The sequence below is a fragment of the Acinonyx jubatus genome, chromosome D3 (assembly GCF_027475565.1).
Source record: "Acinonyx jubatus isolate Ajub_Pintada_27869175 chromosome D3, VMU_Ajub_asm_v1.0, whole genome shotgun sequence".
Lineage (NCBI taxonomy): Eukaryota > Metazoa > Chordata > Mammalia > Carnivora > Felidae > Acinonyx > Acinonyx jubatus.
The window spans coordinates 44,353,192-44,375,948 of record NC_069392.1 but is presented as its reverse complement, the minus strand read 5'-3'; the positions used below and the strand labels follow the sequence as shown (position 1 = coordinate 44,375,948).

The 22,757-nt window shown below is 44.1% G+C and overlaps 1 long non-coding RNA gene across 2 annotated transcripts in view; it reads right to left on the bottom strand.

Moving 5' to 3' along the window:
• Nucleotides 1-2,306: 2,306 nt before the first annotated feature.
• LOC128312448 (uncharacterized) overlaps nt 2,307-22,757 on the bottom strand; it is a 63,252-nt gene continuing 42,801 nt past the window's right edge. The window contains exon 3 of one of the 2 annotated variants that reach the window (XR_008291791.1): nt 2,307-4,589. This is a non-coding gene — a long non-coding RNA (uncharacterized LOC128312448). Of the gene's footprint in view, nt 4,590-6,320; nt 15,033-22,757 lie in introns of those variants that run through there. The other variant, XR_008291790.1, reaches the window with a different exon arrangement.

Here is a 22,757-nt window from a genome sequence, read left to right as displayed (position 1 = left end):
GTAAAACTTGGAATTGGCAGAGGGAATGGAAAAGAAGGGTCAAATGCAAGAGACATTAAGGAGAAACTGGCTTCCAGATTTCCAACGGCCGGGTGGGGGGGGGGGGGCAGCTGTAATTCCTGAAAGAACCAAGACTACTCTAGGGAGAAGAGAATACATGAGAGCGTAAAATGCTGGCTAAATTTCGGCATGAGTTCCTGTCCTACACCACACAGTGTCCTAATGGAAAAGCTAAGAAGATATTTTTCTAAATCACAACTTTATTGGTCTTTATCACCCTGAAAAAGAAGTAGGCTTTAGGTTTGCACTGGCACAGTCTTCAACGTGGTTACAGATGGGCTCACAGGGTGCCTGGCTGAGAACACTGGCCACTGGAGCCCCTGCGCTGGCCAATCACACACTCCATTTGCCCTGTGAGACACAACTCGAAGCAGAAACAGCATTCTGGCCCCTGTTTGGGATGTGCTCCTGTTGATGCTTGAAAAAGAAACCCTTCTGGGATCAGACCAGGTTCAGCCATTTCCTGGGATCCCTTGTCAAAGCAGCTTAAGGAGAATGTATTCTAAAAATCTTGGGAAAGAGTCTGGAGGAACACAACAGGGAAGCAGCTAAAGCCCAGCCAGGTGCACAGAGAACCGTGGGGATGAATGCTTGGGCACTCGCCCTTTCTTGCCCAACCTTCTAGGGATCCTGATTCAGGCTCCATCTCCTTCTACAGATTAGGATCCTCTGCTTCTCTCCATGGGCAAGAAATGCGGCCTATCGTAGATACCCCCCTGTATAACTCACAGAGCCTGGCCCCTCTAGGTTTCCATTTCAAGCATATGAAGAAAGACTGATCGGCAAATCTTGTGGGAGCAGGCCCTGGCCCCCTGAGCTTGGCCAACAGGTGTCGGCAGTTGGAGGCGATGGACGGTGGGGGGGGGGGGGGGGGTAGGGCGCAGCCAATTCCCAGAAGGGAAGCGAGGGGAAGATAAAACAGTAGGGTTCTAGCCTATTGGGGCACTTTCTTAATTTCTCTAGGCTTAATTTTCTTGCTTGGAAAATGGAGATACACTATCTATCTTGGAGGTTCTTATTTGAAGATCAAAGAAGACTTTAAAAAATGTCAGTGATACTCAAACTTCCCACCAAGTGCTCCTACAGACAGAAGAGAGAACTCCTAAATGAGTCTCAAACATTAAGAAAAATTAAAAAAAGAGGGGCCCGTTGGTGAAGCTTGAAGCAGGACATTTCTTTGAGGTCCTCTTTTTGGTTTAAAAATGCATGAGCTATGGTAATTTAGCATATGATAGAACTGACATCTCAAATCAGTAAAGGAAAGAAATTATTTAGGCAATGATATTGAGACAACACAGTTGCTAGTTGGGAAGGAAAAAAAAGATCCCTCACAGTTTATACCAAATTAAATTCCCAACAGAAGAAAGATTTCATTGCAAATGTGAAACCATGAAAGTACTTAGGGAAAGTACTAAACGCCTTAGCAAAAGAACTCAGAACATGTACTGACGGTTTGTTTAGTTGAGCATTGTGACTCTCATACCTAGAGCAGTGCTCGGCAGAGTCAGACCTCAGTACGTTTTTGGCGGCATGAATTAATGAGAGTTTTTTTTAATCACCTCAGTTAGGGGAGAAGCCTCTTTAAGAATGGAATAAAACCCAGAAGTTATAGGGGTGCCTGGGTGACTCAGTTGGATAAGGGTCCAACTTCGGCTCAGGTCATGATCTCACAGTTCATGGGTTCAAGCCCCGCATCAGGCTCTGTTCTGACAGCTAAGAGCCTGGAGCCTGCTTGGGATTCTGTGTCTCCCTCTCTCTCTGCCCCTCCCCCACTCATGCTCTGTCTCTCTCTCTCTCTCTCCTTCAAAAATAAATAAACATTAAAAACAACAACAAGAAGCTGTAAATGCAAAGGTAAATTCTACCAAAAAATAAAATTATAACTGACTATATGGGAAGAGGGGACCAAAAGACAAACTAAATCAAAAGACAGACATACTGGAGTGAAATATTTGTAATTCAAATCACAAGTTACCTTTCCTAAATATTGATAAGAAAAAAGCCAACAATCCAATGGAAAAATGGGCAAATGATATGAAACAACAACAACAACAAAAACAGTTCCCAGAATAAGAAATACAAATGGGTCTTGGGGTACCTGGCTGGTTCTTTCGGTGGAATGTGTAACTCTTAATCTCAGGATCATGAGTTTGAGTCCCACACTGGGTGTAAAGATTACTAAAAAACTCAAAAAATAAATGAAATAAATGAAATAAAATCTTTCATTAAATTTTTTTGTGTTTATTTTTGAGAAAGAGAGAGAGAGGGAGAGCAGGGGAGGAGCAGAGAGAGAGGGAGACACAGATTCTGAAGCAGGCTCCAGGCTCTGAGCTGTCAGCACAGAGCCCGATGCAGGGCTCAAACTCACAAATGGCGAGATCAAGTCAGACACTTAACTGATCAAGCCACCCAGGTGACCCTGAAATAAAATCTTTTTAAAAAGAGAAATACAAATGAGTCTCAACTATTAAGAAAAAAAAGAGGAGTGCCTGGCTGGCTCAGATGGTGGAGTATGCAACTCTTGATCTCAGGGTTGTGAGTTCGAGTGTCACATTGGGCACAGAGATTACTTAAAAAGATAGATACTCAAACATCTCCATAATTTTAGAAAAGCAAGTAAAAATTCTAACGAGAGGGGTGTCTGGGTGGCTCAGTCGGTTAGGCGTCTGACTCTTGGTTCTATTCAAGTCACGATCTCGTGGATCATGAGATTGAGCCTCTTGGTGGGCTCTACACTGAGAGCACATACCCTGCTTGGGATCCTCTCTTTCCCTCTCTCTCTGCCCCTACCCTGTTCAGACTAGCAAGCACACTCAAGTGCTTTCTCTCTCTCTCTCTCTCAAAATAAATAAACTTAAAAAAAAATTCTACCAAGATACATGTTTTTACATATCAGATTGGCCAAGGTCAGAAAGCTTGAGAACACATCATTGTCTATTGTATTGGCTAAGGGAGGAGGAAACAGATGCTCTGATATAGTGTAGATTGGAAGACTCTTCTTTTTTTTTTTTAATGTTTATTTACTTTTGATTGAGAGAGAGAGACAAAGAGAGACAGACAGAGGTGTGAGCGGGGGAGGAGTAGAAAAAGGGAGACACAGAATCTGAAGCAGGATCCAGGCTCTGAGCTGTCAGCACAGAGACGGACACGGGGCTCAGGCTTGTGGACCATGAGATCATGACCTGAGCCAAAGTCAGACGCTTAACTGACTGAGCCACCCACGCGCCCCAGGAAGAGCTCTTCTGAGGGCTAGTGGACCCTATAGCATACCCTGTGATCCACGTCTAGGAATTCTTCCTACAGACACACTAACACAGGTACAAATGAAGAATATTCACGGTCATATTTGTTGTAGTGTTGTATATAATAGGAAAATATTGGAAATAACCATCATAGGGCTGGTTTACAAATTCTGGCACATCCATACAATGAGATATTGTGCAGCTGTTACAATAATGACATAATTCTTGATGAACATGTTATGAGAAGCTCTCCAAGATGTAGTGTTATCTGAAAAAAAGCACACTGCAGAGCAGTGTGTATTTTATGCTATCATTTTTTACAAAACAAAACAAAAAAACAACCATATACATAGGTATTTACTTGTACTATGTTTAGATTATCTCTTGGAGGATTCCCAGGAATCTGGGAATACTGGTTGCCTCCTGGGAATAAAGCCAGGTGGTTGGAGAACAGAGGGCTACATTTTCATTCTAAACTCTTTTTTATACTTTTCAGATTGTGTTTCATGCATGTATTACCTCTTCAAATAATACATTGAGGGGGGAAAAATGTGTTAATTTAGCATCCTGCTCCATAATCTCTCCACAACTGATTTAATGTAAAAATGTCTTAAATTACTTACCTTACACTAATTAACTTTCCCTCTCAAATCTTTGAGTGAAATTAGCATTCTAGAAAGACAGCCCATTTACCCTGGGACTCTGTCCCCTGGGCACACACCAGCAAGCGTCCCCTTTCTGAAGAGAAGAGAACTTTGTGGAGCGTCTGGCACAAAAGTAGCTGTGCCACAAGTGTGAGTTCCTGTCTCTGTGGGAACGGAACTGCTCCTGCTGGGGCAGCACCAAACGGGACCTCCGCTCCCTTGGCAAGAACAGAAGGCCGATGAGTGTCTTACGCGCTAAGCAGGGCCCTGGGACACGTTACCCTGTGAAATCTAAGGTTCTACAGGGCCCACATTCTTCAGCCCAGCCCAGTGCCTGGCACATAGTCGACACTGTTGATGTAATGAATGAACGTATCAAGAGTTACAGGATCTCACCTGAGGGAGGGACAGACGCCCTTGGGAGGCTTTGGGGAAGTCCCATGAATCGGCTTAAAAAGGAATCCTCACCCAGCAGGCAAGGGGGATAAAGCAGGCATTTCCGGCACGGAGGACAGCTTACCTTTGGGATGACAGTGGAAGTGGGGGAGGCTGGCTGGGAAGGCCAGCAGAGCTGAACACACAGGACTCCCACCTGCCCCGCTGGGAGCAGTAATCACATGTGGCCAGGCACCTCGGGCATCACCTAGGGTGGCGGTTACCTGACAAAGTTATTTTACAAAGGTCCAGGAACTGACAGACAGGAAAGAAAATAATCAGGCCACATTCACTTGAACGTAGAGGAGGTTTGGGAAGGGGAGAAGCTCAGGGGTAGGGTGGAGACCCCCAACCCCAGGAAACGGACTTTGAGTGGTGGGTGGAGCTGTGGTCTCAGCCTATCAGATCCAGCACCTCTGCCTCATGATTCCCCTTCCTTATGGCCAAAGTGAGAGCCACTTGTAATAGAAGCCTGTAATCTCTTATCCAGAATCCAAAAAGTGTTGAAAATCCAAAGCAGTTTTTTTTTATTTTGTCAGCAAAACCTGCCCTCAGCTCATCTGAAGCTTCGTATAGACTTTATTCATCCCACGCTAAATGTCTATTTATATGTTTTGCTGGAGAAATATTAGTGTGCTTGATTAGAGGATGCTGTTCCAGACCTCGCTGAGGGGTTATATAATAATAATATATGTGCACCACACTACTTTTCTAAAATCTGGAAAATTCTGAAACATATCTGGCCCCAGGAGTTTTGGACAAAGAGTTGTGTTCTAATATAATCGACCGACTCATATAATGTTTAAAAGTAAAAGTGATGTAATGGCCTTGAATGTAAAATAAAGAAGAAATAAAAGACTAGAAAATGTTAATAACACAATGTATATTTCAATATGTATATGCTAGGGCAGGACTACACTGGAAGACCTAAAAACTGTGTTGGATGCTTGCCCCTAAAGGTAGACTCTCCTGAATGTGGCAATTCAAATGTATGTGATAGGGGAGCCTGGGTGGCTCAGTCGCTTAAGCGTCTGACTCTCGATTTGGGCTCAGGTCATGATCTCATGGTTTGTGAGTGTGAGCCCCACGTCGGGCTCTGTGCTGATAGTGCGGACTCTGCTCTGGATTCTCTCTCTCCTCCCTCTCTCTCCCTGTGTCTCTTAAAACAAACAAACAAACAAACAAGCAAACAAACAAAACCCAACAGGGGTGCCTGGGTAGCTCAGTTGGTTAAGCTTCCAACTTTAGCTCGGGTCATGATCTCCTCGTCCGTGGGTTCCAGCCTCGCATCGGGCTCTGTGCTGACAGTTTGGAGCCTGGAGCCTGTTTCAGATTCTGTGTGTGTGTGTGTGTGTGTGTGTGTGTGTGTGCCCCTCCCCACTCATGCTCTGCCTCTCTCTGTCTCTCAAAAATAAATAAATGTTAAAAAAATTTTTTTAATGTAACTGATAAGGTTGTATATGCTTTTTTTTTTTAACTCAAATACTAGGAATGGCATTGCCATGATTTTACAAAATGGTGAACAACTCTAAGTAAAGTTCCAAGTATAATAAACATAGTCTCCCTCAATGTACTCAATAGTTGCATTCCTGGAAAATCTGGTGCATGTAAAAAACCAGGCAAAATGTCTGTGTGTTCATTTGTAAAACATAATTAGGTTTTAGGCTCAGATAATTATAATGAGGTTTTCACTTACAAGATACATTTTAATGAGACGGTTGAAAGTGATTCAGGATGCAAAACAGTTTTTTGTTGTGGGCCACTGCCTCACACATGGCAGGGAGGCTTGTGTCCCTGGCCCCACAGATTAAATATCAGTAGTGCACCCAAACCAGACCATATGGCCACCAGGAATGCCCCTCACATTCCCACAAAGCCCCTGTGGCAGTGCCCCCTGGGAGGGGAACACTGCCCACCACTCAACCCCGCTGGGAGCCAGCAAGGGGCTGGCAGATGAGCCCGTGGTGTCCCAGAACAGGCTCTGGTCCAGCTGGAGAATCCTGCAGTCAAGTCTGGACTGAGAAGTTAGGATTGGAAAGCCCTTGTCTTCCCCAGAATGTAAGTCTCAGGGATACAGACTGGAAGTGAACACCCAAGTTCCTCATCGGGTGTGCCAGTGTGGCGCTGTGGAGCTCCAGTTGGCTAACCCAGAGGACGTTCTGGCCTCAGCCACCTTTTTCCCCTGCCAGCAAGGTGGCGCCTTCTGGAATAGGCTGATGGGCCGACTGCATGGTACTTGGCCGGTCTGCAGGTTAGTGGTGTCAGGCAGTCCGTGGGTCGTGTGCCCCCCTTTAAGAGTCACTCAAAGTCTCAATGTGTCTTAGTGGTTAAGAGTTAACCACAGCAGCATTATTCACAATAGCCACACAGCCAAAAGAAGCAACCTAGTGGTCCCCCCGTGGGTGAATGACAAACAAATATGTTGTATATAGATAATGGAATATTATTCAGCCTTAGAAAAGGAAATTCTGATGCACGCTACAATGTGGATAGACCTTAAGGACAGTATGCTAAGTGAAAGAAGCAGTTTAGAAAATACCGCAAAAACCCACTACCTAGAGTAGTGAAATTCAGAGAGACAGAAACTGGAATGGTGGTTGCCAGGGGCTGATGTGGGGGAAGAGGGAATGGGGAGCTGTTGTTTCATGGGGACAGAGTTTCAGCTCTGCATGATGGAAAAGAGCTCAGGAGATGGACGGCGGTGATGGCCACACAACAAAGCGAATGTACTTCATGCCACCGAGTGTACTTCATGCACACTTTAAAATGCTTAAGATGGGTGGCCCTGGGTGGCTCAGTCGGTTAAGCGACTGACTTTGTCTCAGGGCATGATCTCATGGTTCATGGGTTTGAGCCCCGCATCAGGCTCCATGCTGACAGCAGAGAGCCCACTTCAGATCCTCTGTCTCCCTCTCTCTCTGCCCCTCTCCCACTTGCACTCTCTCTCTCAAAAATAAGTAAACATTAAACAAAAATTTTAAATAAAAATCTTAAGATGGTAAATTTTATGCGATGTGTATTTTGCCACACATATAATGTAGATAATAATAAATTAGAGGAAACATAGATAACAAAATTAAGAAAACAAGTAAAAAGCTAAGGCTATGATGGAAAGACTGGGAATCAAGTTCTGGCTCTGCTACTCACCAGGATATGGTGGATCTTGGCCAAGTTACCCTCTCTAAATCTCAGTTTCCCCATCTGTGAAACAGGAATAATGACTGTACTCTCCCTTTGGGGCCTGATGGAGCTCACTCCAGATGATGTGTGTAAACCATGGGGCACAGCACCTGCCTGGCATGTTGTCGGTACTCAAGAGGTGTGACTATTATCATGTGTGCAGATTTTTTTTTAAGTTTATTTATTTTGAGAGAGACAGAGAGACCCAGTGGGAGAGAGGCAGAGACAGAGGGAGGAGAGAGAGAACCCCAAGCAGGCTCTGCACTATCAGCACAGAGTGCGATGTGGGGCTTGAACTCACAAATCATGACATCCTGAGCTGAACTGAAATCAAGAGTCAGACACTTAACTGACTGAGCCATCCAGGTGCCCTCTGCATGCAGATTTTACATATCCACTGCTCATGGAAGCAATCCTTCCTCTCAGACACTCCCATAGAAGCATTTAGGGCATTTGCCTTAACAGCAAGGTTAGAAGGACACTGACAAAGAATGACTGGGGACCCAGGAGCAGGGGTGGTGGGGTGGTGTGCATGTGTAACTTTCCTGATCCTTCCTGCCTGTGGGTCAGCATCCTCTGGGGCCACAGCCAAAGGTCCTCAAGGGCACCCAGAGCAACTTTGCTGTATCTAGAGAAAGCCTTTCTTAACTGGCCCCCAGAGGGACACTTCCTAAATTTAAAACTGCCACGATTCCCATTTAGACTCAGAGGGAGAGTTGATCATTGTTGTTGACAGCAGTAAAAGTCCATTTTCTTTTATTTTTGGTTAAACAATAATTTGATTGGAAAATGCTTCCTGGGGCAGTAATTAATGGCTGGTTGGAGGTAAAGCCAAAAGCGTTTCACCCAGAAAGTCATTAGTTACCAGGAAATGCTAGACCTAGAGGGGATTCACCGCTGGTACAAACTCTGAAATTGGTAGGAAGAAAAAGAGAATAAGGAAAATGTAAGCAATTTCTTTTTATGCAGTGAAAAGTTTAAAAATGGAGTGTTGTGTTGCCATAGACACCATTTCTGGCTCTGGGCGGCCCTGGGCGGTCCTCGGTGCCTGCATCCAGCCGCACAGCAATTAGACACGGTTTTCAGCCTGGCGGCTGTGCCTTCCAAGTACCTATAATGAATATCTGCGGCTCCAGGCTCCTGCGGAAATCCTCAAGCCTTGACTTGTCATCGTAATTTCCTTGGGAAGTGTTTCTAATTACACATTTCTTACTGCCTGCCCCAGGTCAAGTCTTCTTGTATACAGTATACGAATTGCATAAAACCACAAAGCAGTGAGGGTACCTACTCCACCCCCTGGAGAGGTCCAAATTGCTATGTGGTTGTTTTTAACCTAGTAGTTAAGCATTGCTGGGTGTAATAGGGCGTCATTTGCATGAGCAAGAACAACATTAAAGGAGCAGCACGCGCCTCATTCTTTATAACTCTGTAGAGGTTTGAACCCATTTCAGCAAGACAGCTATATAATAACAGAACTTCCAACTCTAACACACAGACTGTTTATTTTAACTATTATAGCAAGGTCTTTGAGAAGAGGGACTTAATTATTTTGTGTTGTTCCCTGGGACCTGCCATTTAGGGAACTTCTGGCGGTTGAGTTTCCTGGAGGTGAAAGCATCATTACCTTTGGACTCTCTTGGTTGAGGAAATTCTCCAAGACTTGAGACAACATTCGCCAAATACTTTTAAAGGAAACTGAAGTCAAGTTAAATCTAAATCCAGATGCTACTGTTTGGATGTTAAGTTTTCTTTGAAGTTGAGCGAAATGGAGGCTTCTTTAGCTCTTGAAGAAGGGTCAAAAATGGTTTTCTAAAAGAAGGGTTTCTCTGGACTTGGGCAACCGCATCTCCACAGGAAGGGTCTATGGACACTACCCTCCCCTCCTTGCGTGTGTTTTGGAAGACTGAGAAATTGCAGGAACCAGCGGTACTGACTGATCACCTTGGTGGGGCTGAGGAGTTGGGCTCAGCTGAGCCCCTAGGCAGTGCCCACTGGGGAGGGCTGTTTCTGGCCCCATGTAGCAACTGCTGGCCAATGCAAGAACTTGCCCTGACCCCACTTCCTAAGGAATTTCATAAGGAAGGAGGAGCAGTTGCTGCAAAAAATGACTTTTGCTCTAAGCTTCCTTCTACCCACTGGCTCCTCTTCCTCCCATTCTCTAAATGTTGGGTGCCCAGGCCTCAGTCCTGGACCTCTTTGGTCTACATTTGCTTCTTAAGTGATCTCATCAAATTGCAAAGCCCTAAACAATTACCATCTGTAGTAAGTTGTATTTCCCAGGATTGTCCACAAAAACATTTCCATCCTACATGCTCTTCTATAATGTAATCTTCACATTCCTCCATCAAGAGAAGGGATCTATATCTACCCACCTCGCCACTTACTTTGAATCTAGACAGGCTGTTACTGACTGTCTTGTAGCCTGTAGAATGGAGTGGAAAGGGTGCTGCATAGCTTTCAAAGTTAAGTTAGGTAAGGTGATGCAGCTTCTGCCTTGTTCATTGGTACACTCACTTATGGAGCCCTGAGCTGCCATGTACATAGTCCAGCCATCCCAAGGCTTCCATGCTGTAAGGAAGCCCAAGCCACATAGACAAGCCACTATGAGTAGTCCAGTTGACCACCTCTGCTCAGGTCCCAGTAACTAGCCAGCCTGAATTGGCAGATTTGTGAATAAAGATGCTTCCAAGTGATTCCAAACCCACCTTACGTGTTGCCTCCAGCCTTAAAGTCTTCCAAGCTGAGACCCCATTGTGGCATAGAGGCTAAACATTCCTGTTGTGCCCTGCCTTAAAATTTTTTTTAAGTTTCTTTATTTATTTTGAGAGGAGGGAGAGGCAGAGAGAGAGAGGAGGAGAGAGAGAGAGAGAGAGAGAGAGAGAGAGAGAGAGAATCCCAAGTAGGCTCTGTGCAGTCAGCATGGAGCCCTATGTGGGACTTGATCTCATGAACTGTGAGATCACGACCTGAGCTGAAACTGATGGTCAGTCACTTAACTGGCTGAGCCACCCAGGCGCCCCAGCCCTGCCCTAAATTCTTAACCCATAGATTGGTGGGCAAATGAAATAGCTGTTTTAAGCTAAGTCTTGAGGTCATTTATTACACAGCTATTGTATCTGGAACACCATCTATATGCCATGACTCCCATGTTTGTATCTCCAGCTAAGGCCTCTCAAGGCTCTAGACTCACATTTCCCACCATTTGTTTCACTTTTCCACTTGGATATCTAACAGGCTTCTCATAGAACATTCCCAGGATCAAATTAATGACTTATCTTGCCTTGAAAAGCTACTCTTTCCTTAGGTGTTTTCATCTCAATAAATGACACACCATCACTGACCCAATACCTAACTTCTCAGGCTAACAATCTAGATATCATCAGTGACTCCTCTCTTTCCCTCCCAACTCCCATCCAGTCCATTAGCAAATCCCATAAACTCTACATTCAAAGCATTTCCCAAATAGGACTACTTCTTACCTATTTCACTGCTATAACCCTAATCCAAACCACATCATCTCTGTCCTGGGTTATGGCTAAAGCCTTTAACCTATTGTTCTTCCTACCTCCACACCTGATCTGTTGTCCCTTTCCCCCCAGTCAAGTCTCCAGAAGCCACAATAATCATCTCAGATGTAAATGACATCATAAGCTCCAACTCTTCCTTGTTCACTTGTCTGGCTGTTGACCAGGAATCTGGTTGGCGCTATTGACCAGGAATCTGTGTGGCCTGGACTTTCTCAGAATATGGTGGCTGTGTTCAGAGTGCAAGTGTCCCAAGAGAGAGAAGGAGAGCCAGCCAGCAGTGCTTTTTAGGCCTTAGCCTTGGATGTCATGCCACAGCACTTCTGCCACATTCTACTGGTTGAGGCAATTATGGAGATCCACCCAGGTTCAATGGCAGAGAACAGAGACTCCACCTCTCAATGAAGCCTGTTACAGTCACCTTCTAAGAAGAGCATGTGAGATGGGATATATATTAGTGCAGCCATCTTTGGAAAGTACAGTCTGCCACACCATTTGAAAAGATTTAACTATGTAACAAAGAAAATTTTCTACACCCCCCCCCCCCAAATACCAGAAGCAAATTGTAAATGCAAAAGGCAGTATAAAGACATGCCAACTCTCTTCACTGAGCCCCTCCTCTGGGCATTGTGGGTTGGAAACCTTTTTTTATAGTACTACAGGGAGAGATTGGGTCAACCGTGCCTGTTTCTTCTTCTCTTTAAGGGCAGGAGGAAGAGTGTTCTCTCCTTCATTTCTACCTGTAAAGCTCACTTCAGATGCCATTTTCTCTACAGGCCCTCCCTGATCCCCATCATGTGAGCAATGAGAGTTTTTACCCATCTCACAGCCTACTTCTACTTTCTCCCTTGTACTACAGTTACTCACTTGTCTCTTATAAATCTTGCCTCTCCAAGGGTGCCTGGGTGGCTCAGTCAGTTAAGCATCTGACTTGGGTTCAGGTCATGATCTCACCACTCATTCGTGGGTTCAAGCCCTGTGTTTGGCTCTGTGCTGATAGATCAGAGCCTGGAGCCTGCTTCGGATTCTGTGTCTCCCTCTCTCTCTCTGCTTCTCCCCCACTTTCTCTCTCTCTCAAAAATAAATAAACATTAAAAAAAAAAGTTGAGGGGCTCCTGGGTGGCTCAGTTGGTTATGTGATTGACTTCAGCTCAGGTCATGATCTCACAGTTTGTGAGTTCGAGCCCTGTGTTGGGCTCTGTGCTGACAGCTGACAGTAGCCTGATGCCTACTTCAGATTCTGTGTCTCCCCTCTCTCTACCCCTTCCCTGCTCACGCTCTGTGTCTCTCTGTCTGTCAATGATAAATAAATGTTAAAAAAAATTTTTTTTAAAGTTGAAACCTTGCCTCTTTAATCCCCTCAAAAGTGTATTGAACTTTAAATTTTCGGGGCGCCTGGGTGGCTCAGTCGGTTAAGCGGCTGACTTCGACTCAGGTCATGATCTTGCGGTCCGTGAGTTCGAGCCCTGCGTCGGGCTCTGTGCTGACCACTCAGAGCCTGGAACCTGTTTCAGATTCTGTGTCTCCCTCTCTCTGACCCTCCCCCATTCATGCTCTGTCTCTCTCTGTCTCAAAAATAAATAAACGTAAAAAAAAAATTTTTTTTTTAAATTTTCAAGGGTCAGGGAGTTTTAAAAATTTCTCCAGTTCCCTTCCTGCCCTGGTCTCTGTATTCGTCACATGTGCTAATTATTCAGTTATTTGCTGGGAAAATTCACAAAGAAGCAGTTGCGTACAGGTGTCTAATTCATTTACATTTGGAATGCAGTGGGTGCTCAGTTAAAATATGTTTTTAGTGAATGGATTGTATTCAACTAAACGCAGGACACTTAAGGGGGAAGTAAGAAAAAGAGCTGGTCCTGGCCTTCACAATAATGGAAGAGCTATTAAGATAGTAGCACATGGCTATGATTTATTGACAAAAGTCTGTGGGACTTAGAGAAAGCTTTTTAAGCCTATACAACCAAAGTCAGAAAACAAAAGGGAAGATTAATATAGTTTCTACTGCATAAAACATGAAAAAACACTTCTGTACATTAAAAAAAAAAATCACAAATACAATTAAGGCAAACAGCAAGCCAGGGAAAACTTGCCAGTATGTTAACAAAGGGTTACTGGGGCACCTGGGTGGCTCAGTTAATTGAGCATCCAAGTCTTGATATTGGCTCAGGTCATGATCCCAGGGTTGTGGGACTGAGCCCTGCATCAGGCTCCTGGCTGAGCTTGGAGCCTGCTTAAGATTCTCTCTCTCTCTCTCTCTCTGTCTCTCTCTCTCTCTCTCTCCCTCTGCCCCTCTCCCCACCTCTTGTGCCCTCTCTCTCTAAAATAGAAAAAAGGGGGGGGGTTACTATCCTTAATATTTGAAAAGGTCTTCTATATCAGTAATAAAAAGAAAAGTATTGCAAAAAAACCCCTAAAGAAAGCATATAAATAGTCAAAACAAAAATAAAAATATAAATGGTTAATAAACACAGTGAAAAAAGCCCTTCAATGTCATTAATAATCATGTAAATTCATAGTAAAAACACAGTGAAGTCACGTTTTTCTTTTATCAAATTGGCAAAGTATTTTTATTAAAATAACTTGCAATGTTGGCAAGACTAGGAAGACTGAAAATTGATGTTTAAACTGCATGTCAGTGGGGTGCCTGGGTGGCTCAGTCGGTTATACATCCGACTTTGGCTCAGGTCATGATCTCATGGTCTGTGAGTTTGAGCCCCGCATCAGTCTCTGTGCCGACAGCTCAGAGCCTGGAGCCTGCTTTGGATTCTGTTTCCCTTGCTCTCTGCCCCTCCCCCACTCTCTCTCTCTCTCAAAAATAAACAAACATTAAAAAAAATTTTTTTTAAATAAATAAAGTTGTATGTCCAAAACCTTTAAAATGGGCATGTTCTGCGACCTGGAATTTCAACATCCCCTAAATTACACCAAAGGACATATTACTGAGGTTTATACAAAAATGCCTCAGAAGAATTAATTTTAATAGCAGAAAATTGGGATTAATGTCCAGCAATGGGGATTAATTTAAATTGGTTAAATAAATCATAGTACTCCTTTCATGTAACCATTTCAAATTGCCATTTCAAATGCTGATATGAGATAGTATTGAATAAAGTGGGAACATATCCATGTTCTATAGTTAATTTAAAAAATCAATTTAGGGGCGCCTGTGTGGCTCAGTCAGTTCAGCGTCTGACTTCGGCTCAGGTCATGATCTCTGGCTCATGGGTTCGGGCCCTACATTGGGCTCATTGCTGTCAGAGATCCTCTGTCCTGCTTCGGATCCTCTGTTTCCAGCTCTCTCTGCTTCTCCCCTGCTTTCCCTCTCTCATTCTCTCAAAATAAATATATAAACTAAAAAAAAAAAAAATTTATCTAGCAAATGTAGAGTCATTTTATTTTTCATTACATATATATTCCATAAACATAAACATGCATAAAAGCAGCCTAGAAGGATTCACCACCAAAAATTTTAGGATTCTGAGATTTTCTTTTTTCAGATCTCTTTTTTGTGTTTTTCAACTTTCTACACGAACATTCTTTTCTATTCAGGGGAAAAAAATACCATTATTTCTTGTAAGGGGTGTGGAAGTCGCCCCTGAAATCTAGATGGGAATGCGAGTTCTAGCTATTTCCCTTGAAAACATCTCTAGGCCCCACGGGCACACATTAACAACAGCCTGTTCTCTCCCGAGGGTCGAGTTGGGGTGGGAGGAATTTGGGTGAATGTTTGCACTTGCTGCTGGTTCTGCAGTAAATCTTGAAGACTGTGGGAATAGGTGCTTAGCATTCCCCAGGGTTGGAGAATGTGGTTGAGGTTCTCTGTCCTTCAGTCTCCATCATGCAGAAAGATCTGTGAGTGAGGGGTTTCGGAATTGAAACGCCACTCCACGGGAGCATTTTGGTTTCACCCAAAAGTGATTCCCTTTATTTGCTTTATTTCCTCCCTGCAGAAATAAGGGGATGATATAATTAGTTCTTGCACTGAGCGTGGGGGTGGAGGTTAAGCAAATTACATTTCTGTAGCAAAGTAAAAATGAGATGGGTGTGAGCATTGGAGCAGAAGAGGGAAACAAAGTTGCCTTATTTTCCCCTTTATTTAGCTCCCAGTTTTATGAGGGTACACAAAAATCACACAAAGAAATCTGATGGGAATAGTCCCTAAAACTAAAAAGTAACATAAACCAATGGTTTAGCCTTCATAAATTCCTCTGACTCTATTTCCAAATATAATTCTACATAAAACTATCCCATGCCACTTTGGGGACCACTAAAACCAGTGAATATTATGGAACAGAAAAAGGGAGAAAGTTTTTAAAAATACGTTTGTTCAGATGCCTGCATCAAATATTAAAAACCTGTTAGTTCACAATGGAGAATACTCACCTGCCCATAAGTATAAACAAAAACATTTCCTTTGCCTGAGAAGTATTTTTTCCATTTTATTGCTTTTTAATTTTTAGTATTTTTAAAAAATGTTTATCCATCTATCTTGAAAAAGAGAGAGAGAAAGCATGTGAGTGATTGAGGGAGGGGCAGAGAGAGAGAGGGAGAGAGAATCCCAACTGCTGTCAACTTGGAACCTGACTCGGGGCTCAATCTTACAATCACATGAGATCATGACCTGAGCTGAAACCAAGAGTGGCACGCTTATCCAACTGAGCCACCCAGGCACCCCATTTTATTATTGCTATCAGAAGTATAGGAAATGGCTTAAAACACACTGGTGGTTTAGCTTTTTATGAGATTTCTTTAAAAAATTTTTTTTAATGTTTATTTATTTTTGAAAGAGAGACAGAGTCAGAGCACAAGCAGGAGAGGGGCATCGAGAAAGGGAGACACAGAATCAGAAGCAGACTCCAGGCTCTGAGCTGTCAGCATGGAGCTCGATGGGGGCTCAAACCTATGAACCACGAGATCATGACCTGAGCCGAAGTCGGACGCTTAACTGACTGAACCACCCAGGCACCCCTTTATGAGGTTTCTTTTTGATTCAACAAGTTTTGAATGACATAAATGAGCTTTGCACAGATGCTTCTAGAAAGTTTATGGCTCATCCCAGAGGTTCCCAGAGAACGGCTGTCTCCATATCACACCTCATGGGACCCCTGGCCCAGGACAGCAAAGGTAAAGGAGGCTGTAATTCTCTCTCAACCTTCTTCAGATTTGAAACTTGGAAGGGCCACAGAAAACAATGAATTCAGTGACACATCTGATTGGCGGCTTCCCTGTGCCAGCAACCATGCTTGCTAGGGACCAGGGCTATTGTGGCATGTTCAAGCCCTTGACCTGCTGGAGTTTATAGCTGGCGGTGAGCACAGAGCCAAGGAGGGGACATTTATTTAATAGGCTTCTGTGTGTTTCTTTTCTTATTTTACTCTCGGACAAGCTGATGAAGGCAATGGTTTTCAACAACCTATTTGATCCGACTATTTGTACGTTTAACGGAATTATCTCTAGAAATGCTAAAGGACAATTTAATAACCATACAAAGCCTCCCAGCTCTCTTTCTCTCTCTAAACATGGTTCACATGTCCTGCCTGTCCTCAGCTGTCCCCTGAATCTCCGTCCTTCTTTTCCTCCACATGTGCCCCAGATTTCCCCCATCTCAGCCTACTCTGGTGTTTCTCTCCCTCCTTTTTCTCATTCTTTCCCAATGGATTTTTCCTTCATCCTATAGTTGCTCTCTGTTCTTCTCTGTAGAAGTCAAATCAGCCTACCTTGGCCCTTCTTCTTTTCCTCCCTTACCCTAACCCTGCAGCAAAAGGCCCAGAATATACCAGGAAAGGCAGAATTCTCCCCGATGGGTGTGAAAGCTAAGATTTAGGCACAGTTTATTCCTGCAACAGATGAGACTTAGGGTACATCACTCACCCGCGTAGTGGAACCAATCTTCAAAATTCCTCATCCCAAAGTTTGGGCCGTTCCCAAAGTACAAAGGGAGGCCCTCAGGGACGGCTTTGGGTGGATGAGGAACAGAATTACGTCATATGTATGGATAGCCACATCCTCTCAGGGTGGTGTCCAGGCCTCGGACAGGAAATAGCCCTTCTCCCAGGAAGCTCCCTGTGGTGTGTGTCTCAGGAGAATGTCACCATTCTTGTCCTCAGAGGCCTGCTCTGCACAGAGCTGGGGAGGGTGGAGGGACGGGGGTCGTTCACTCTTTCCTGTGAGTGGCTCCCCCTTTAGCAGTGTGAGGCCCGCACTGGCTGCACAGTTCCTGTATTTCTCATGGTGCTTTCTTGGAGGTCTTGAGGGGAATAACTGTGACATCTGCTCTTGGAGTGTTTCCCAGGCCTGCTGGGGTTCAAAGCCCTCATCTGTTCCAGAGACTTTCGCTTCTGGTTCCTCCTACCACTTCTCACGGATGCTTCAGGAGGGGACCTATAACCAAAGCTTAAAACTCAGGTTGCTGAGTGGCCCCTGGGTGGCTCAGTCGGGTAAGCATCTGAGTCTTGATTTTGGCTCAGATCATGCTCTCACAGTTCCTGAGTTCAAGCCCCACATTTAACTCTGTGCTGACAGCTCTGAGGCTGCTTAGGATTCTCTATCTCCCTCTCTCTCTGCCCCTCCCCAACTCGTGCACACGTGTGCTCTCTCTCTCTTTCAAATAAATTAGTAAACATTAAAAAAAAAAACCTCAAGTTGTTATACACCTGGAAGAGTCAAAAGCTCTGGCAGATGGAAGTATTTCAAAAACTCTGAGAAAAGGGTATCCCAAAATGTATTTGTAAATATACGATCATAGTCTTCTCAAAGTGACTGTTTTAAGAAATTCAATGACAACCACTTTAGACGAGACTCTATGAGACATTTTGGGGAGTGTGGAATGGAGGACAGCAAGAGCAGGAAGGAAGGAGACTTTGGGGTTTCTATAGAAACAGTTTGAGGGAGGGGTGTCTGGGTGGCTCAGTCAGCTGAGTGTGCGACTTCAGCTCAGGTCATGATCTCATGGGTCGTGGGTTTGAGCCCCACATCAGGCTCTGTGCTGATAGCTCAGAGCCTGGAGACTGGTTCAGATTCGGTGTCTCCCTCTCTCTCTGCCCCTCCTCTCCCCCTCAAAAATAAATAAACATTAAAATCTTGAAAGAAAGAAAGAAAGAAAGAAAGAAAGAAAGAAAGAAAGAAAGAGTTCAAGGGTAATGGGGTCTTCTCCCCCTTGCTCCCTCTTGGGTAGGTCTTTCTGATTTTGCTGGGCCCATCGGAGTCAGAACTCCACTTTCTTTTGAAAGAGAGAAAGAGAGAGAGTAAGAGAGGGAGGGGCAGAGAGAGGGAGAGACAGGATCCCAAGCAGGTTCTGGGCTGCCAACACAGAGCTCGACACGGGGCTCCAGCACGGGAAACATGAAGTCATGACCTGAGCTGAGATCAAGAGTCAGGCACTTAACTGACTGAGCCACCCAGGTCCCCCTGATCTGTTTTTAGCACACTGACCAATCAATAGATAATTGACTCACAAGAGCCAGAAGGGAAGGTAAGCTGAAGGAGGCTTCTAGAAAGCAATACTACCTAAGACAAAGCCATTTCTCATGGCTGTGAATGCTGTCATCTGCTGGCAAGCTTCTCAGGTGAAATTAGAGGCATTGAAGCAAAAAGAAGGGAGTTATGGGGTTTGTTTCCTTCCATACCGAATCAATAAAAGTAACAAACCTCGTGTGATTACAATAAAAATATATACTTGGTCTTTGTCACCTGTTTCTGACACAGATCTCCTAAATCCTTTGTAATATCCTGGATAATAGGAGCTTCTTTTGTTTTAATTAGGCTACTCGTGGCTGGCCCCTAGGTAACTGCAAGATGGGGGCTAATCTCCAGATAGATCAAGCCATGATTAGAGAGTTGGACCTCTTGGGAGGGAGAGGGACTAGAGATTGAGTCCAACACCAGTGACCAATGGCTTAATTGATCATGCCTGCCTGTGCAATGACAGCTCCATAAACCCCCCTAAACACTGGGTTTGGAGAACTGCAGGGCTGGTGAATGTGGGGAGCTAGGAGAGTGACATCAGAGAGAGCACTGAAGGCCCACGTCCCTCCCCTATGCCTTTCCCTGTGTGTCTCTTCCATTTAGCTGTTCCTGAGTTGAATCCTTTATAATAAATCAGAAATAGTAGGTAAAGTGTTTTCCTGGGTTCTGTGAACAGTTCTGGCAAATTTTCAAACCTGAGGAGGGGATTGTGAAAACCTTGAGTTTATAACCAACTGGTCAGAAGTATCAGTGGTAAACTGGGACTTGTGGCTGGCATCTGAATGGGTGACAGTCTTGTGGGTTTGAGCCCTTAAAGCGGTGGGCTCTGTACCAATTCTGGGTGGTGAGTGTCAGAACTGAATTGAACTGTATGACACCCAGTCAGTGTCCAGAGAGTTGGAGAATCGGTTGATGTGGAGGGAAAAAAACCCCTCACCTGGTGTAAGAAGTGGTGTGAGTGAAAACGTGTTACAAGTGTCCTTTTTTAAGGACTGAGAATTCTACAACACCGAAAAAATTAGCACTAAGGGTGAGAATGGAACGGAAGAGGGACATTTAATACATTTTTGGCTGTGTTTCTGTTCTTCTTTTGCTCTTGGACAAGCTGTTTAAAAAACAGTTTTAAGCAGCCTTTTTGATAAAACTATTTGTTTAGGGGTGCCCGGGTGGCTCAGTCGGTTAAACATCTGACTCTTGATTTCAGCTCAGGTCATGATCTCACGGTCGGAGCCTGCTTGGGATTCTCTCTCTCTCTCTGCCTCTCTCTCTCTCTCTCTCAAAATAAATAAAGAAACTTAAAAAACTTATTTGTTCGGGTGCCTAGGTGGCTCAGCCGGTTAAGCCTCCAACTTTGGCTCGGGTCATGACTTCACGGTTCATGAGTTCAAGCCCTGAGTCAGGCTCTGTGCTGACAGCTCAGAGCCTGGAGCCTGCTTTGGATTCTGTGTGTCCCTCTGTGACCCTCCCCCATTTGCACTCTGTTTCTCTCTCTCTCACTTTCTCTCTCTCTCTTAAAAATTAACAAACATTAAAAAAATTATTTGTTCATTTGGTTTTTGGGGGTATTGTTTTGTTTGGTTAAGACAAATGAAAGCTACCTGAGACACAGTGTTGAGTATCAGGTAGCTGATATTTGCAGTATTGTGCCTGGCCCATCCGCAGTGGGAAGGACTCAGCAGGCTGAGATCCAGAAGTGACCTGTTGGCTATATTAATGCCGCTGGACAAACAGCTGGGCCAGGAATGTTTTCTCAGCCTGGCCCAGGGAGGCCGCACATCTGTCCTGGCCTGTTGACCTGCTTTCTGCAGCCAGCACGGGACACAGGGCCAGCAGAGGCGATGCCATAAATTAATGATATGTGCATAACGTTCAAAGTGCTTCACATACCTCACGCTATGTAAAATTAACATTGTGCTTATAATTTGTTTCTTAGAATCTAAGTGTGTCCACTTTACAAAGATGAATCTGTAACACATTCTCTAAACATAGCCCAAGAATTTTAAGAGACCAAAATAAGATTTTTAGGCAGAAGCACCCTTGCTTTCAATGAGTAACATGCCACATGCTTGGGGTTTGAATAAGCTTGAACTTCATAGTTCATTTTAATTTTTGTCTTTGATCAGCTTTTTGCTAACGATCCATCAAGACACATTTGAGCAACTCCTTGGAAAACACTTCATGCACAATGCACTGTGCTAGAGGCATTATCTCACGTCCTATTCAGGCTCTGTGGAAGATAAAAGTATTCTTTTCAGTTTAGTGTTCAGAAGAAATCCCTTCACCAATTTATATTAGTATTAGCAATTTTGAATCTATTAAAATGTGGAACAGAATAAGATTGAAAGTTCAGAATAGAGAGCTGAGTACAGTCTTTCTAAAAACTCAGTTACCAATACACTAAAGTGATGTGTCCAAGCTATGGTCTTCCTAGAAACTGTCTAGAAAACTGTCTTCACAGAAACTCTGTAGTAGTCCCTCGTGCCCGAGTGTTTTATGCCAAACAGTAGTATGTGAACAATATCAACTGCTTAGAGGCTCCAGTGTTTCCCACGGAGCACAGGCAGTTGTTATCAAACGTCTGTATGTTGTGAAATGTTTACAGCTTCTCAAAAGCTCTTCATTAAGAGAAATGTGCTCCAGCAAGCATACCAAAAGCAACAACAGCCACATACTCTCTCTCTCTCTGTCTCTGTCTCTGTCTCTGTCTCTGTCTCTCTCTCTCTCTCTCTCTCTCTCTCTCACACACACACACACACACACACACACACACACACTTCAAAAATTCAGAACATTCATGCCTGTGTCAACATGATTTCAGATAAGAACCAACCAAGAACCCAAACACGGTGTTGGCAAAGCCAGCAAATAAAGAGAAACACAGTGTTCTGCTGGCCCTCACCTCATCTGCCTCCAAGGGGACTATATTTTAAAGCATTTTTTAAAAGTTTTATTTATTAAGTAATCTCTACACCCAACTTGGGACTCAAACCCATGATCCTACGATCAAGAGTCACATGCTCTTCGGACTAAGCCAGCCAGGTGCCCCTTGATACGTTTTATTATATAGCCAACCCCATCCTATTTGTGTCTATTTGGGCATTTTACTAGGAAGTACTGTTTCTAATTTTTAGAAGAAAAAATATCTTTCCTTAATTACAAGGCTGTGGATGTCAGAAACTTAATTAAGTTACAAAAGATGTATGATAAATAGTTTTTGAAAATCACATTGAGAAGGGGCACCCCTGGGGGGCTCAGTCAGTGGTTAAGTGGCCAGCTCTTGATTTTGGCTCAAGTCATGATCTCGTAGTTAGTGGGCTCCATCCCTGTGTTGGGGATCCGTCATCAGCGCAAGCCTGCTTGGGATTCTCTGTCTCCCTCTCTCTCTGCCCCTCCCTTGCTCGCCCACTCTCTCTTAACATAAATAAACTTAAAAAGCAATCATATCGAGAAGGAACATGATTTGCTTTGTTTTATTTTAAGTTTATTTTTATGTATTTTGAGAGAGACATAGAGAGCAGTGGCAAGGGTGGCAGGGCAGGGGTGGGTAGTGTGTGCAGAGACAGAGGGAGACAGAATCCCAAACAGGTTCTGCACTGTTAGCACAGAGCCCAATGTGGGACTCGAACTTCTGAACCACGAGATCATGACCTGAGCCAAAATCAAGAGTCGAATGCTTAACTGACTGAGCCACTCATTCCCCCCCGATGATTTATTCTAGGCTACCATGAGTAGTAGCACCCCAAATATACGTGAATTACACAGCAGGTTTATTTTGGCCACAGTTTGTCTCATAGCTCATTATAGATTTATCAACTCTTGGTGGAGAGTTTGATGGATCAAAGCTTTTCAAGCTGGTTCCAGATACCATACTGCTACTGATTCAGTTACCAGCATTTCAGTAAATATTATTTGAAAGCATCCCAGCCCATCATTCATGATACATTTAAATGAATCTCTCTGTCAGGTTTGGTACCCATTTTCAGAAAATCAAAAAGTGAGTAAATAAAAAGGAATCTATCCCTAGAGAGAAAAAGAGAACATTTGCACACAAACTTCTCCCTTGGATTTGATTACATGAAAGCACCCAGAGGCCATGAATTTGGTTCATAGTGAGACACTGTGCTCATTCCCTTTCTTGGGAATGTATCTGGGCTGTTTGTCCAAGGGTGGCCAGTGACACTTCCCTGTGTGAGGCCAAGGCGTTG